At 44.1% G+C, this 16,774-nt stretch overlaps 1 protein-coding gene across 1 annotated transcript in view; it reads right to left on the bottom strand.

Annotated features, from left to right (window-relative positions):
* TGFB2 (transforming growth factor beta 2) overlaps window positions 1-16,774 on the bottom strand; it is an 84,494-nt gene that overhangs the window by 24,437 nt on the left and 43,283 nt on the right. The window lies entirely within an intron of this gene.

Raw genomic sequence — 16,774 nt, 5'->3', positions numbered from 1 at the left:
AGCCCTTTCTCTGCACATAATTTCCCTGCTCCAAACTGCCCTGCCCTACCCCATGACATTCCAGAATGTTTCAAATGTCCCCCAAAAATAGATCTGGAACTCCATAGGGAAGAAAGTTGCTCTCTGAAGGATCTCTTTGAATTAAGTACAGTGGTACCTCGCAAGACGAATGCCTCGCAAGACAAAAGGGTTTTTGGTTTTTTGAGTTGCTTCGCAAGACGATTTTCCCTATGGGCTTGCTTTGCAAGACGGAAACGTCTTGCAAGTTTGTTTCCTTTTTCTTAAAACCATTAATACAGTTGCGACTTGACTTCGAGGAGCAACTCATAGCACGCGGTGTGGTAGCCTTTTTTGAGGTTTTTGAAGACTTTGGTGATTTTTGAAGCTTTTCCAAAACTTTTCCGAAACCGTGCTTCGCAAGACGAAAAAATCGCAAGACGAAAAAACTCGCGGAACAAATTAATTTCGTCTTGCGAGGCACCACTGTACTAGTAAAGGAGAACATGCAAAATGATCAAAAGAGACTGACAACAAAAATACCTAGTGATTACTACGAGCTCATCAGTCAAGGATTCAGAATTAATTATATTTATTTATAATGTTTCTCAGACTCCTTTAAAGCAGGGGAAACTATCTCAAGTTTTTTTTAAAAAAAGTATACGAAAACACGGTTAGAACAACAAAACCATGACCAAGAATGCAGTAACAACACAAAACCCTAAAAAGCTGTGCACCAGCTCCCTAGGCCAATAAAGTGAAATGAGCGCCGCAACCCCAGAGTCGGTCACGACTGGAACTAATGGTCAGGGGTCCCTTTACCTTTACCTTTAAAGTGCTTTTGACTTGATACCCAGGGGGTTGTTATGGGAGAAATTGAATGCTATTGGGCTAGAACCCCGATTACTTTTCTTGATAAAAAAAGCTGCATACGAATACTATGTGTCAGGTGAAGATTTCCCCAGATGGCCACTTATCACCTATCTTTACAACTACTAAAGAAGTCAAACAAAGCTGTATTCTTGCTCCACATCTATTTAATGAAACAGCATCTATTTGTTGTGAATGGCTCCTAGGTTAGGACCTAAGGCAGTTCCCATAGTTTTATATGCTGATGACACTGTCCTCCTCTCCTGCACCAGAGTTGGGCACTTTTAGATGTCTAAAAGCGTTCTGCCAAGGAAATCGCCTAGCGATTAATTACTCAAAATCCAAGATCTTGGTATTTTCAAATAGTTGGCATTCATCTAAATGGTGTATTGGTGATCAAGAAATCAAACAAGTTAAAAGCTTTAAAGACCAATGGATCACCTTTTATTACAATCTAAAATGGGTGACCCATTGTAACAGGATAACTGACTTAGCTAAATGCTCTGCAGCATGAATTAAACAATTCTATTTTTTTATGGTAGTGTGCCTGCAACGGTTAGGGGCTATAGTGCAAAAAACTGTTTCGCAACTCCTTTATGGATAACTGACTTTAACAACAAAGTCGAGGGTGTACAGGCCTCCTTTTTCCAAAAAAAAATCTAAGATTTCAAAAATACATCTCCTATCTTGATATTTGTGCAGAGTTAGGCCAGCATCTCTTAGACTCTAGGGGCTGGATTATGACTTTTAAATACTGGTTAAAAAATCACTTTAATACAGACCCAGAAAGTTTACTAACTTCTTTATTGAGAGATACACATAATTTTACATTGTTTTCTGATATTATCCTCAAACTCAGGCAAATAGGGATTGTAATAGATTCCCTTCTTTTATTGGATGAGTCACAAATCTTCTCTGTCATCAAGCAGAGACTGCTAGACCATGAAATCCAAAAACTCTACCCCTCCCAGCCTTTTGTATGTTCATCTGCTTACTTAGGATTGCAGCCCCACTATGGAGCAATGCCTAATTGCCTTTATAATTTAGATACTCCATTGCATCACAGAGCTTTTAAGCTAGCTCATCTAAATGGATTCCCCTCATCTGTTTTGTTTGGAAGGTTTCAAAAAATCCCCTTCCAGAACAGATTCTGCTCCTGTAATAAGAAAACACCAGATCACAACATTTTGGATTGTCCTCTTCTCGACACCCTTCGCAGAGATCTCCTAGTGACTCCCTTACAGCTTAAAATATTGATTTACAAAGAGTCTGTAATCCAGTTATTTGTTGAGGGATGATACTCCCCAAACTACCAAGATTGCTTTGGGGTATTTAGCCGAGATCTTTAAATCTAAATCTAAAGTTGCCTGGTTTATTCAATGGTGGCTATCTAGTGTTTTATATATTGTATGTGTTTGGATTATGAATGTATTTGGATGCCTTTATATGATTTTATTGTTTAAACTTACGCCAATAAAGGCCAATAACCAAATAACTTACGCCCAAATCATTTAAGGCTATCAAGCAGGAGTAGGTAAGGTCAAAGGGTTGGCCTTCAAGATGTTACTGGAGTTCCATCAGTTCTAGCAACTCTGGTAAATTATGAGGTTAAAAGCAGCCACTTTAATTTAGGCTTGGAAATGCAGCAGTGCAGCTCATACGGAATTAGTGTTGCATGACTAACACGCGTGATTTGGTCTGACTGAGGAAGCTAATACCAAAATGCATCCTCTGCATGTTAATTTTGTCTCTCTTTTTTGCTTCAGGTGCAAAAATGCATAAAAGTCAACTCTTGATTTTACAGCTGCTTTATGTCATGGGCAGTATCCAGTGAAGTGGCTCCACTAGTGTAGTGACAGGGCAACGGAACTTCCTCTCCGCTCTCTGATCCACCTTAAATATGTTCCTCAAGCCATCCAGAGCAGATCTGGAGCAGGTATGGAAGTCATGAGGGGAGGGGAGAGGGAGGGGAGGTTCGATTGCACAGGAGATACAACCTCAAGTATTATTTTCTCTTCCAACCGACCAGTTTATCCATTTACCTCCCCCCCCCCCTTTCAACACTGCTGCTTACAGTGATTGGCTCATGGACAGGCATATCTTGCACCAGCCATCCGTCTGTCCCAGGGTATGGCCAGAATGCATATGGAGCTGCTAGCTTGCTGGATCTAAGCAGGTATGGGTTTGGTCAGTGTGCAGATGGATGACTGCTTGGGAACCACATGTACCCAACCTTGGGCTCCATCTCAGGAAAGGTAGACTACGAATATAAGGGGGAAATGACTATCTATCTGTTCATCTGTCCATCTGGCTTGGGAGCTTCTAAAGATCCTGGGACAGTCAACTGCAGATTACTAAGGAAATGACTACATCAGATAGATGATAGATAGATAGATAGATAGATAGATAGATAGATAGATAGATAGAAAGATAGATAGATAGATAGATAGATAGATAGATAGATGATAGATGATAGATAGATAGATAGATAGATAGATAGATATAGATAGATAGGTAAAGGGACCCCTGACCATTAGGTCCAGTTGCGGATGACTCTGGGGTTGCGGCACTCAACTCGCTTTACTGGCTGAGGGAGCCGGCGTACAGCTTCCGGGTCATGTAGCCAGCATGACTAAGCTGCTTCTGGCGAACCAGAGCAGCACACAGAAATGCCATTTATCTTCCCGCCGTAGAGGTACCTATTTACAGTGGTGCCTCGCAAGACGAAAAGAATCCGTTCCGCGAGTCTCTTCGTCTTGCGGTTTTTTCGTCTTGCGAAGCAAGCTTAGTGGATTAGCGCTATTAGCGGCTTAGCAGATCAGCTGATAAGCGGCTTAGCGGATCAGCTGATAAGCGGCTTAGCGGATCAGCTGATAAGCGGCTTAGCGGCTTGGGGAAAGGGGGGGGGGGAGGAAAAAAAACCTGCAGGAACTTGCAAGACATTTTCATCTTGCGAAGCAAGCCCATAGGAAATTCGTTTTGCGAAGCACCTCCAAAACGGAAAACCCTTTTGTCTAGCGGGTTTTCCGTCTTGCGAGGCATTCGTCTTGCGGGGCACCACTGTATCTACTTGCACTTTGATGTGCTTTCGAACTGCTAGGTGGGCATGAGCTGGGACTGAGCAACGGGGGCTCACCCCATTGCAGGGATTCGAACTGTCAACCTTCTGATCGGCAAGCCCTAGGCTCTGTGGTTTAGACCACAGCACTACCCGCATTATATATATATATATATATATATATATATATATATATATATATGCTTTCGTAGATTTTCACGGGTACAGGAATGCAGGTTTTGGTGTCCTCGGGTATCTTCCCGTGTAAAAGTTGGGGTGTCTAGGCGACGTTTCGACGAGGTCTCACTCGTCATCTTCAGGCTGGTTCTTTCGGCTTCTTGTTACTGGAACAGAGCAGGATCTCAGTGTTTGAGTTCCTATAAATACTGTAGAGGAGGTATGGTGTATAGCCTCCAATGTTCTGGGCAGAGAGGAAGTTCCCAGGCTAGTGTGCCTTTTCTTCTTTTGTTCCTTAATTGCTTGAGGGATATCTTGAGTGATTTCTTGAGTGATATCCTGAGTACCACTTAGGTGGGTCATTAGGTGTGGCACAGGCCACAAAACCACAGCTCGCCCCTATACACGAAGCCAAGCCAGAGCACAACTAAATGTAGTACACCCATCTTCTCAGAAAAACTCTTCACAAAGTTCAAGAGGTCAAGACACAAAGGCTTTAGCAACTAATCCACACCTAATGACCCACCTAAGTGGTACTCAGGATATCACTCAAGAAATCACTCAAGATATCCCTCAAGCAATTAAGGAACAAAAGAAGAAAAGGCACACTAGCCTGGGAACTTCCTCTCTGCCCAGAACATTGGAGGCTATACACCATACCTCCTCTACAGTATTTATAGGAACTCAAACACTGAGATCCTGCTCTGTTCCAGTAACAAGAAGCCGAAAGAACCAGCCTGAAGATGACGAGTGAGACCTCGTCGAAACGTCGCCTAGACACCCCAACTTTTACACGGGAAGATACCCGAGGACACCAAAACCTGCATATATATATATATATATACACACACACACACACACACACACACACACACATTAATTCGTAAAGAAAACATCAAAGTGGTTTGCAACAAATATACATAAAATGGTACCATAAAAACAATATTTAAAACTTAAAATCAGAAATTGGATATCTGTTACGGAAATATGTATCAGTTATGTTGATGGTTCCATCTCAACAAGTGATACTGACTGGGGTAAAAACACCTTAAGTAAGAAATCAAAGCCCTGGACAGCTACGATTCTGGCTCAGTATTTGAAGTGGAAGCTCCCAAATCACACTAAACGGGAGTTATGAAGTCTGCAAAGTCACCGCAACCGAAGTTCACCAAAACTTGGAAAAACTCCACAGAACAACACTTTCAGATGCAATGGCAGACAAGAAAAAATATTTATTATTTTTTTTGCTACTGTTTTAAAGGGATGTTGGGTGCACCATCCACATGCACACATGAATTAAATTCTGACAGTTTCTCTCTCAAAACATAATAGCTCAAACTGCTAATTATTTAAAAGCAGCTAACTGACGCGGGTGGCGCTAATTATTTAAAAGCAGCTAACTGACGCGGGTGGCGCTGTGGGTAAAACCTCAGCGCCTAGGACTTGCTGATCGCATGGTCGGCGGTTCGAATCCCCGCTGCGGGGTGCGCTCCCGCTGCTCAGTCCCAGCGCCTGCCAACCTAGCAGTTTGCAAGCACCCCCGGGTGCAAGTAGATAAATAGGGACCGCTTACTAGCGGGAAGGTAAACAGCGTTTCCGTGTGCGGCTCTGGCTCACCAGAGTAGCTTCGTCACGCTGGCCACGTGACCCGGAAGTGTCTGCGGACAGCGCTGGCTCCCGGCCTATAGAGTGAGATGAGCGCACAACCCTAGAGTCTGTCAAGACTGGCCCGTACGGGCAGGGGTACCTTTACCTTTACTTAACTGATGCTGGTGTGAACACTACTTATATTCACAGTCTGAAACTGTGAGGGGACAACAACACAATTTCCTAAGCATGCGCAACTTGTTCTGTCACCGCTCCTGAAGCAGAAATCCAGCTGGTGGCCTACTGTGGCCCCTTCCCCTCCAATGCATGCTAATCTGCAAGGGGCACAATCTGCCAGAAAGTTTTCCTGTGCATAAAAAAAAGGAACAAGAGCTGTGCAGGAGCACGACACTGCGCTGGTGTTCCAGTTGTTTATCAGCTTTGTCTCGTACTTTCTGATAGAGCACACCAAGTCCTTTCTCTGTCTCCTAGTTTGTCATTGGTGGCACCCATATGGAGCAACCACTTCAATTTGTCTCCTGGTACAATCACCTCTGGAAGAAATGGAGGCAGTGAGAGATTTTACTTTCTTGGGCTCCATGATTACTGCAGATGGTGACAGCAGTCATGAAATTAAAAGACACCTGCTCCTTGGGAGAAAGGCGATGGCAAACCTAGACAGCATCTTAAAAAGCAGAGACATCACCTTGCCAACAAAGGTCGGTATAGTTAAAGCCATGGTTTTCCCAGTAGTGATGTATGGAAGTGAGAGCTGGACCATAAAGAAGGCTGATCGCTGAAGAATTGATGCTTTTGAATTATGGCGCTGGAGGAGACTCTTGAGAGTCCCATGGACTGCAAGAAGATCAAACCTCTCCATTCTTAAGGTGCTCACCGGAAGGACAGATCCTGAAGCTGAGGCTCCAATACCTTGGCCACCTCATGAGAAGAGAAGACTCCCTGGAAAAGACCCTGATGCTGGGAAACATTGAGGGCACAAGAAGAAGGGGATGACAGAGGACGAGATGGTTGGATAGTGTTCTCGAAGCTACCAGCATGAGTTTGACCAAACTGCGGGAGGCAGTGGAAGACAGAAGTGCCTGGAGTGCTCTGGCCATGGGGTCACGAAGTCGGACACGACTAAACGACTAAACAACAACAGTCACCTCTAGTGACAATTTGAAGCTGCTTAGACCCACTGGAACGCAGCAAAGTGCCACGGTGCTGGGCCACAAGGGTTCCACGTGAACAACAACGGCGAAACAAATTATTATTGTTATTATGCCCTTTGGAAATCTTTCAGATTTGATGAGAATCCCTGCTGATGTGCGTCTGGTCCACTTCAACTGCAAGTGCAGCTTTTCCTGCTAGAGAGCAGACACATCAGCTACTCTTTGATAGACTATCCTAAGTGAGTGGAACTAATTCAATATGTTTCCTGTTTTGGGGAGACATAAACAACTTTCTCTTTGTTATTTGGGCGGGGGAGGGGGGAGTAAGACCATCCGGGTTGATTTTTTTTTACTATTTTGCAATCTCGCATCCATACACACAGAGAGGGAAAGCTGAGAGCCCCAACCCGAGCCTTCCAACGAAGGGGGGCAATAAATGTTCCAGAGATTTATTTTTATTTCTTTTCGTGTTTGTTAAAACTTTGGCGGGCTCCCCTCTTCCTCCGCACGTCTGCTCTCTCCTGGTGCTCTGCCCATCCTTAATCCAAGCGGCCACAAGCCACGGCGGTCCTGTTGCTTTCCCCTTTCTCTTTCATGACTGAATCACATGAACGTACGAGGCTTTGATGCGGCATATATGCAAATATTTATAAGAGTCACTTGATTGTGATTAAAAGTGGTTTGCAAACCTCTCTTTGCTCTGGCTGGCTTCCCTAGACCTCTGCCTTGTAGGGCTCTTTCAGTTGTTTAAGTTTCAGCCGGTAAAACACACACACACACACACACACACACACACACACACAGTTTCAAAAACAAAGCAAAACTTCTGTACAAGGTGGAAGAGCTACTTCCCACCCTCTGTTTTTAAAGCCTGCTCTCTGATCTGCATATGGGATTCCATCCAGAAACATCTCCTCCTTCCATAACAATGAAACAACGGTAACTGATACGGCTTGCATGGGAGGCAAATTCAAAGGAAGAGGTTATTAGGCCGTCACCACATGTCTTTCCGGCAAGATCCTCTCCTCGCTGCGAGGCATGCGAGGGTCACAAACCTTCTCCCCTCTTTCATAGGAGGCTTCTCCAAGAAATGAGAAGTGTGTGTAGCGCAGCTGGACTTCAAAAACTGCTAATTACCACTGTTCACCCCTTGTGACCCTGATGTTAATAGAGGGGCGTGCACGGGGCTATTTTTCTAGGAAAAGAGGTGGCAGAACTCACCAGGAACACCTCCCTCGTTCTCTTAAGAGTGGCAATGATGCCCACCTGAGAGAGGTGCTGGAACTGAATACCAGCGAGTTCTGGCTGGGGGGGGGGGGGGGAGTGCCCCGGGCATGCATCATATATGAAAATAAGTACAAAGGAGCCAAAAACCCCAACCCCCACAAAAATTCTGAATTTCACATATATCTTAAGGACCAAATCACACACAATAGATGCCTGTGATGCCATCCCAGTGGTCATTTTTGAATAAGAAGGGCCACTTCTGATGGGGCGATTGAGATTGGACAAGAAGCAGGGAGGTGAGTATTTTAAATTCCCCCCAGCCTCCCATTTTCAAGTCCCACCCACCAGCGGGTTCACAGCTTCAAATGAGTTCCAATAGGAAATTTGCATCAGCAAACCTTGTAGTGGAGGGCTACTTTGAAGTGGGGGGGAAACAAAGCAGGTTTCCCTGATTTAAAAGGGTGCAATGCAGGGGTGGGCAGCCTGTGCCCCTCCAGACGTTGCTGGACTCGAACTTGCATCAGTCCCATCCTGTAAGGCCAGTGGTCAGGGATGATGGGACTTGTAGTCCAGCAGAATCTGAAGGGTCACAGGTTCCCCATACCTGATGCAATAATACATGTGTCCGAGGGTAACATCTAGTTTGGATGTGTATATAGACTTGCTGTGACTACCCAGGAAAGAGATACTGGGGTTGGGTTGGGTAGTTCTGTGAAACTGACTAGTACTGGGTGCAGGCTGGTTTTTTCTTTTGGAGGCACCTGCCAGGGAGAATGCAGCTACCTGAATGTTTTCAGGGCATGCACACATATCCGTGATGGAAGTAAACAACTAATTTAGGGCAAAGGATGTCATTTGCCAATCCTCAATCTGGCTTTGTTCGAAACCTGCAAAACCGATTCGGCCAGAAATGACAGTGGGACAAAAGAAACGACTGTGTGAGTACCGAGAAACAATGGCAACCTCCTCCAAGTATCTTAAAACCTATTGTCACGTGCCAGCCTATGTGTTTCAACTGTCTTCCAATGGGGGGGGGGGGAGGGAGACGACATTCCCAAGAGGACGGAATGTTTTCATTTCTCTCTGGCGAAATCTGTGATTGGCAACTGAAGAGATGCATCCCTAATCTGTTTACAGTGGCAGCAAAGCATCTGCCCACCAGATCATTCAAATTCAATAACCACATTTCCAGGGACTGTTGTTTTGAGTTAAAAATAGCTGCTCCCTACTTTACACGGCACATTCACCATATTCACAAGCTGCTGTTATTTTAGCTAAAGAGTTAAAAAAAAAAAAAGGCTTTTGTGTACATCCCAGTGGTTGCTTTGAGTAGGCGTCTTCAGAATTAGCAAACACCCAGGAATTGATGATGTGGTCTCCACCATGTTCTAAATTACAGCTGGGAGACAAGTGGTCCTCCATATGTTGTTTTTCCCCAATTCTCTTTGGCCTCAGCCAGTACCAAAGGACGATAGGGTCCCCCATCCCTGTTCCAAGTCCTCTCTCTCTCACTGAACAACAAGTGCTTCTTAAGCGGGTAATAAATTTTCACACAGTGTTCCTGGCCATGCACAGACAAAACACAGCACTAGAAAACACTGCTCCTACTTAGGTGCCTTTGCACCTAGTCCCATGGAAATATTTACTCATTAGTAGAGCTGCACGGTCAGGGGAAAAACAATGCTGTCCAGGGTTGCAAAGACTGCGGAGAGAATAATTGGGTGCACTCTTCCCACCTTGGATCAAATCTACGCTTCCAGGTGCCATAAGAAAGCTGCAGAGATAGTGCAGGATACTGCGCACCCCGGAAATGATCTCTTTCAGCTTCTGCCTTCTGGAAGAAGGTACAGGGTTATAAAGACTAAGACTAGCCGCCTGAGAAACAGTTTCCATCCAAATGCGATTTTGGTTTTAAACGCAATGTAAGGTAGTCTTTATGTGAGTATATTGTACAGTGGTACCTCGGGTTACATACGCTTCAGGTTACTTACGCTCAGGTTACAGACTCCGCTAACCCAGAAATAGTGCTTCAGGTTAAGAACTTTGCTTCAGGATGAGAACAGAAATCGTGCTCCGGCGGCGCGGCAGCAGCAGAGGCCCCATTAGCTAAAGTGGTGCTTCAGGTTAAGAACAGTTTCAGGTTAAGTACGGACCTCCAGAACGAATTAAGTACTTAACCCAAGGTACCACTGTATTCAATTATGGGGTATCAGAGTTTTTAGGGGCTAACCAGGCTGGGATAGCAGGCTTGTGGGTTTTTGAATGTCTGATGTAGATTTTTTCAATTTCGTTGTTCTGTATGGGACAATGACAATAAAGATTATCGTATTGTATTTGCTTCCCCAAAATGTGCACTGATTGGCTCACCGACAACTTCTGCCCAAGCAATTATTCCCCTTAAGACTGTAATTTGCTTGGTCGGGATGGGTCAGGGGAGATGGTGGCATTGCTTTCAGGGATCTTACACTGAAGATTCCCTGCCTGTCTCATCAAGCTGCAGGCTGGCGCTCGTCTCACCCATGGACCTCACACAAGCATGTGCCCCAGGCTGCCACCTGACAAGGCAGACTTACAAGTCACTCAGGGCTGCCAACTGCAACAACAAAGACATTTGCAGGAACCTACAGGGAAAACGTTTGCTCTTCCTTGACCTAGAAATCATTTCGTAAGGGAAAGCAGGTGTGTGGACCCAGCCCTAAGAGTAGAGGGCTTTCAGGAAAGGGGCACCACTGTGGTTCTGTCTCGATCCTGAGATGCAGACAGACCTACATCTTGACTCTTTTAGCCCTGTGTATCTTCTAAGCACTGGGTGCCAAATATTTGCAATCCACTGATGGAACTGATAATCCATTGATGCATTCACACAATGTAGGTGACTAGTTTTTGTGTACACACACACACACACACACAGAGAGAGAGAGAGAGAGAGAGAGAGAGAGAGAGAGAGAGAGAGAGAAATATGAGAAAGTGTGGAAAGAAAACAGGAAGTAAGGATTTTCCCATTTGGAAAGTTAGACAGGCAAATGATTTGATCTTCCAAAGGTACAACAGATCATATTACATGCACTTTACATTAAACTTGGCAACAGTTGTCTTTTCTGTAGCTGGCTTTCCTCACTAGATTATAATGTACAGCAGAAGTGTTTGAAGACTGTTTCCAATTCTCTGTCCAGTAGCTGGATATTCAGGGTGGTCTGACAAAAGCTTCTATTTGGACCTCCATTAGCACACTACAACATGCAGAGTTATATATTGATCAGCAAGTTTTCACATCTCTCCTGCAGTTCTCCTGAGCTTTATGTGGGCTGTGCTCATTCCCAGCAAGCACTGTGATTTTGCGTTCTTTGATTTACACCACAGAAAGTAACAGCAGTGGTCTCAAAGCGAGTAAGAGGGGGGAAACACAGTAGTAGAATGGAAGTGAGATAAATCTGGAGCTTTTATTGTTTGCTGAAATCTGTCTTGGCCCATTGGCTTTATGCCTGAGATGTATGGCAAGTTGCGCTAAGTCAACTTAGATTGCAATCCTAGGCCCATTTACTGGGCAGTAAACCCTATCAAACATGGTGTCTATTTAAGCTACTTAAGACCAAACCCTGTTCAACCCAGTGCGACTTGCTTCTGTGTTGACATGTATAAGATTGTGTCATTGGTGGATTAATGCAAGAAGGATATTTAGTACAGTCTTCCCCAATTTGGTGCTCTCCAGACATTTTGAACTACAGCTCCCTTCAGCCCCAGCCAAAATGGTCAGTGGTTAAGGATGGGAGTTGTAGTTCAGTAACATCTGGAAGGTGCCTGATTGACGGACAATTTAGTAGATAATTTCAGACCTAGATTTTCAACTGAGAATAAATCAACTTGGCAATTGTCAAGGAAGCCCAACACAGTCACTCCAGAAGAATGAACTCTCCCAAAATGAGGAGATTGGTAAAAAGGAAGGTGAAAGGGAAAATGAAGATGGCCAAATCTCTCCAGAAAGCCTGGGTCTTGTTCAAAACCAAAATAATAGAAGCTCAGCTGCAGTGTACACTGCAGATCAGGAAATGAACCACTGGGACCAAGAAGATACCTGCAGGGCTAACAAGCAGAGGCAAGGAAGCTATTAAAGGCAAGAAGCCTTCCTTCAGAAAATGTCCAAGTCTTGTCCAAATGGGGAAAACAAAAAGGAATGCTAACTTTGGCTGAAGAAATGCAAACAGGCAATAAGGGACGCAAAAGAAGAAGAAGTAAGGAACACATTGTTAACAATGGAGGCCATTGGACCTTTGGATAACAAGGGAGCCAAAGGCGAGCTAAAAGAGGAAGAGGAGATTGAGAAAGCTATGGTGTGGCTGCACTTAGAATACTGTGCATGGTTCTGCTTGCCTCAACTGAGAAACGATACTGTCGAGATTCAAAAGGAAAATGATCAAGGGGCTGGAGCAACTCCCCTAGAAGGAAAGGTTACAACATTTGGGGCTTTGTAGAACAAGGAGGTTAAACCAGGTTACACAATGTAGGGCATTACTGTTCAAGTAATGCTACAATTAAGTAGACAATTGGCATTAAACATAACAAGTAATTGGTAAAACTGGTGTTATTTTAAAAATTACCCGAGTGCCTTAGCAGCAGACATGTGTTTCTGCTACTGGGGAGATGGAAGATGCAGTGTTGTCCCTTGAATAGAGATCCCCGGACTCATTTGGGGACAGAGAGGCTTTTTGGAAAGCAAGAGCTGATTGGGCCTTGACTGATATTATTTGTGATCTGTTGGCAGACCACAACAAAACAATAACAAACAAGGTGGCCACCTTTGCAGTAGCTCAAAAATTCACAATCTATTAGTCTGAAGTCTGTCATTTCTAAACAGCAAAAAGATGCTTTATCTTCCCTTTATAAGTCTGAGCTGTATTTTCCAGTGAAGATTTCAGTTTCTGGTGGTGGGTGGGGAGCAACTAAACAAACACTCTTTGCTTTAGCAATATAAGGTTGATTTCTACTAGGGCCAGAAACGTATGTTTAAGAGGACAGGTTCGTTATAAAGCAAAACATTTACAGCTATTGAAAAACAAAGCAAAACCCTGAGTTCTGGATGGTTACGAGCAGAACTCTTAATCAATATTATGTATCCAAACATTTCTAGAATGCCAAGTCTGTGGATTTTCTCATTTTTGAACTGCGAGCGGGAAGTTGTCTGCAGTCTCCTCCAGAAAAACTATGTTTCTTTCCCCAAGTTATCCATCTTCTAAGTCTCATCTTTCTTCACCACTGTGCTAGACTATTATATTTGCCATGTGAGTGATGGATAATGTTACATCTTAGGGATTACAGAATGATTAATGAAGTTCTATATCCCTGCCCAGTGAACAGGGAATGCATCTGGGACTAAGCAATCACTACTGGTGGCGCAGTGACAGACTGGAGAGTTGGCTTGGCGTGGCCAGTGGTGAATGTGGAGCCTTTCCCAGGTTGTGAATCTCCCCTACTACATTACACTTTCCATGCTGAGCAGGACAGGGAAAGCATTCATTGGAGGGCTTAATAATTATGTTATTTCCCACACCTGCCCCTTCTCACCCCCTTCGCAAAACCAGAAGGGTCCATTGGTGGCCGCTCTGTAAAGGCTTGTAAATTTCTTGACAACCAAACATGGATTTTTCCCTTCTTACATCTGCCAACATGGTGTGTCCTCCAAATGTTGTTGGACTACAACTCTCATCATTGGCTGTGCTGATTGGGGAGGATGGGAGATGAAATCCAACAAAAGCCAGAGGGCACCACATTTGCTATCCCCGTTCCACATATTCTGCCACTGTCTCCAAAACAGTTTGGTAATAATAAGAATATTGAGGGCCTGTTGCCTGGATCAAAGGGGCCTAGAATTCTATGCCACTCAAATCTGATTGGCTGAATGGTAGGCGGGCTAGATAGTTCTTACTCTGTTCAGAGGGAGTGTGTGACTGTCTGACACTATGGACCACAAGAAGCAGCTAGGAGAGAAGGCTGGAGTTGAAGCAGGTGGAAGATAGGAAAGCAAATATTGAAGAAGCTAGGAACAGCCTGGTAAAATAGCCTGACAGTGTGGTGTAGTGGTTAAGAGCAGTAGTCTCGTAATCTGGGGAACCGGGTTCGCGTCCCCGCTCCTCCACATGCAGCTGCTGGGTGACCTTGGGCCAGTCACACTTCTTTGAAGTCTCTCAGCCCCACTCACCTCACAGAGTGTTTGTTGTGGGGGAGGAAGGGAAAGGAGAATGTTGGCCGCTTTGAGACTCCTTAAAGGGAGTGAAAGGCGGGATATCAAATCCAAACTCTTCTTCTTCTGCCCTCCCCACAAAAGAGCTGAATCACTATCTTAAGCTGAAGATTGGCAGAGAGGTCATCAAAGGACTGTGAGCAGCAAGAAAAAGTTCAGCAAGGACCAGAGAGAGAACTGCCTGCAAGCTTGGCTCATAGAAAACCAGCAGAAGGCCTCTGTGAGACTGACTCCTGGCAAGACTGACTGTCCTGAGAAAAGGGGCTAAGGGTAATTACAGACCCTCCAAGGAATGTCCCAAATTTAGAGAAGCCGTCCCGGTTTCTGATTTGATCCCGGAATGTCCCACTTTCCCTTAGGATGTCCCTGTTTTCATTGGAGAAATGTTGGAGGGTATGGAATTATCCTACCCCTGAGCCATCTGAAGGCAATCCTGTTTAGGAAAGGTGTTTTTTTAATGTTTAATGTTTTATTATGTTTTTATATATGTTGGAAGCTGACTAGAGTGGCTGGGGCAACCCAGTAAGATGTGTGGGGTACAAATAGTAAAATTATCATTATGTAATGGGATGTCCCTATTTTCATCAGATAAATTTTGGAGGGTATGTAATTAGCATACAGGATTTAATAGGAAACTAAACTAAGATTTTAACAGCAAGCCTCATGCAAGCTTTTGTATTTGCAAGTTGTTGCCATTTATAACAGTAACCTTACAAGTGCAAGTCTTAAAAGAAACTGTAACCAATTTATGGTATGTTTAGTATTTACATTCCCCCCCCCCTTTAGTTAATAATCATGAAAGAGCAACTTCTTCCTTTTTTTTTTTTTACTTATAACTTGAGTTGGGCTGGTTTTGTACCACGTCTACTGGGTTATAGATTAAGGCTTTGGCAAACACCACAGTTTAGATACATGGCGGCAGCAGTCAGAAGGTTTTGAAATTCGACTACCATGGTGGGAGTTGGCATAAAATAACAGCCTGCACACACCCCCGGACTTATCAGCAGTGAGAAGTAGAAGCTGGTCCATCACATACAAGGTGGGAAGGCTCTCCACAATGATTGACGCTACACCTCTCCTAATGAACAGCAGTTGATTAATAAGGGATGTTAGGATGTTAATAACCCGAGAGTTAGGCTATCTGGAAAGGGCTACGGCTCAGTGACGGAACATCTACTTTGTAAGTAGTAGGTCCAAGGTTCAATCGACGTCATCTCTTATGTAGTGCTGGGAATGTCTCTTGACTAAAAATCTGGAGAGCCACAGCCAATCAGTGTGGAAAGATACTAAGCTAGATGACCCAAAGGGTATAAAGCAAAGTATAAGGCAGCTTCTCTTGCACCTAAGTCAAGTTCTTGGCAATTGAGGCTGGCAGAGGCATTTCTAGCACTGTCTAGGCTGTCCATGTTCTCCTCTGCTATTTCAGACGAGCAACAAAAAGTCCTTCACGTTTTGCCAGAACATCTGAGAAAGGCAAAGCTCCTTCCAAATCGCCATCAGACTCGCATCCTTGGCCTGCAGTATCCCAGCCTCTCATGTATCGCTGCCGAAATCAAATATGCAAGTCAATGTGTGTTGTGTTTGGAAAATTCTCAGGTATGCACTTTGCTATTCTGCTTATGCTGGAATCTTTTTTTTTTCTAAATCAAATAAAAATATATATCCAGAACACTTTCATCTTCTTCCATGAAGCGCTGCTCCTTTTCCATCTCGGATTAATGTGTGTGAGTCACAACCCTGTCTCCTATCTGCTCCTAGGAAACAGGAGGAGGAGGATGCAAGCTGACCCTCCTTTTGCTGGCAAAAGGTAGATCTTCTAGCTTGGTTGTGCAAAGTTGGTTGAGCTGGCCATTGAGCTAGTGTAGTGTAATGGCTGAGAAACTGAGTTATGAACCCGTAAATGCCCATTTCAAACTTTTACTCTGCCATGACCTCACTAGGTGGCCTTTGGCAACTCTCTCTCTCTCTCTCTCTCTCTCTCTCTCTCTCTCTCTCCATCAGGGTGAGTATGGATGATCATATATTGGCTCAGAAACTGAGATATGATTGATCCTTATGACCAAGCCAGCCAACCAGGATTTTTTCTTCCATTATCTAAAGTTTCCCAGTTTGTTTGAACTATTGCTGTGGTTTACAGCTTCAGAACAAGCCAGGAAGGCTACTACCCAACTTCAAACCATGAGTTAATATTCAGACTTGTTCCAAACAGTTAGCCATGGTTTACTGATTCATATGAAATGGCAAACTACAGTTAATGGAAGAATCCCTGCCTAGTTTGCTTCTTTGCACAAAGGACTGAAATATGCTTTATATCTTGGCTTTTAAACCAAGATATAACCATCCAAATGCAGTTCCACTCTCCCCCTCTGCAATGTGGGGAAATAATAATACTGGCTTACTTTACACTGTGGGTAAATCTAATAATATTTGACATCTACACAGTGCTTTCGG

This window comes from Podarcis muralis, chromosome 3 (assembly GCF_964188315.1).
Source record: "Podarcis muralis chromosome 3, rPodMur119.hap1.1, whole genome shotgun sequence".
Lineage (NCBI taxonomy): Eukaryota > Metazoa > Chordata > Lepidosauria > Squamata > Lacertidae > Podarcis > Podarcis muralis.
The sequence above is the reverse complement of the archived record's forward strand: the minus strand, read 5'-3'. Positions and strand labels throughout refer to the sequence as shown.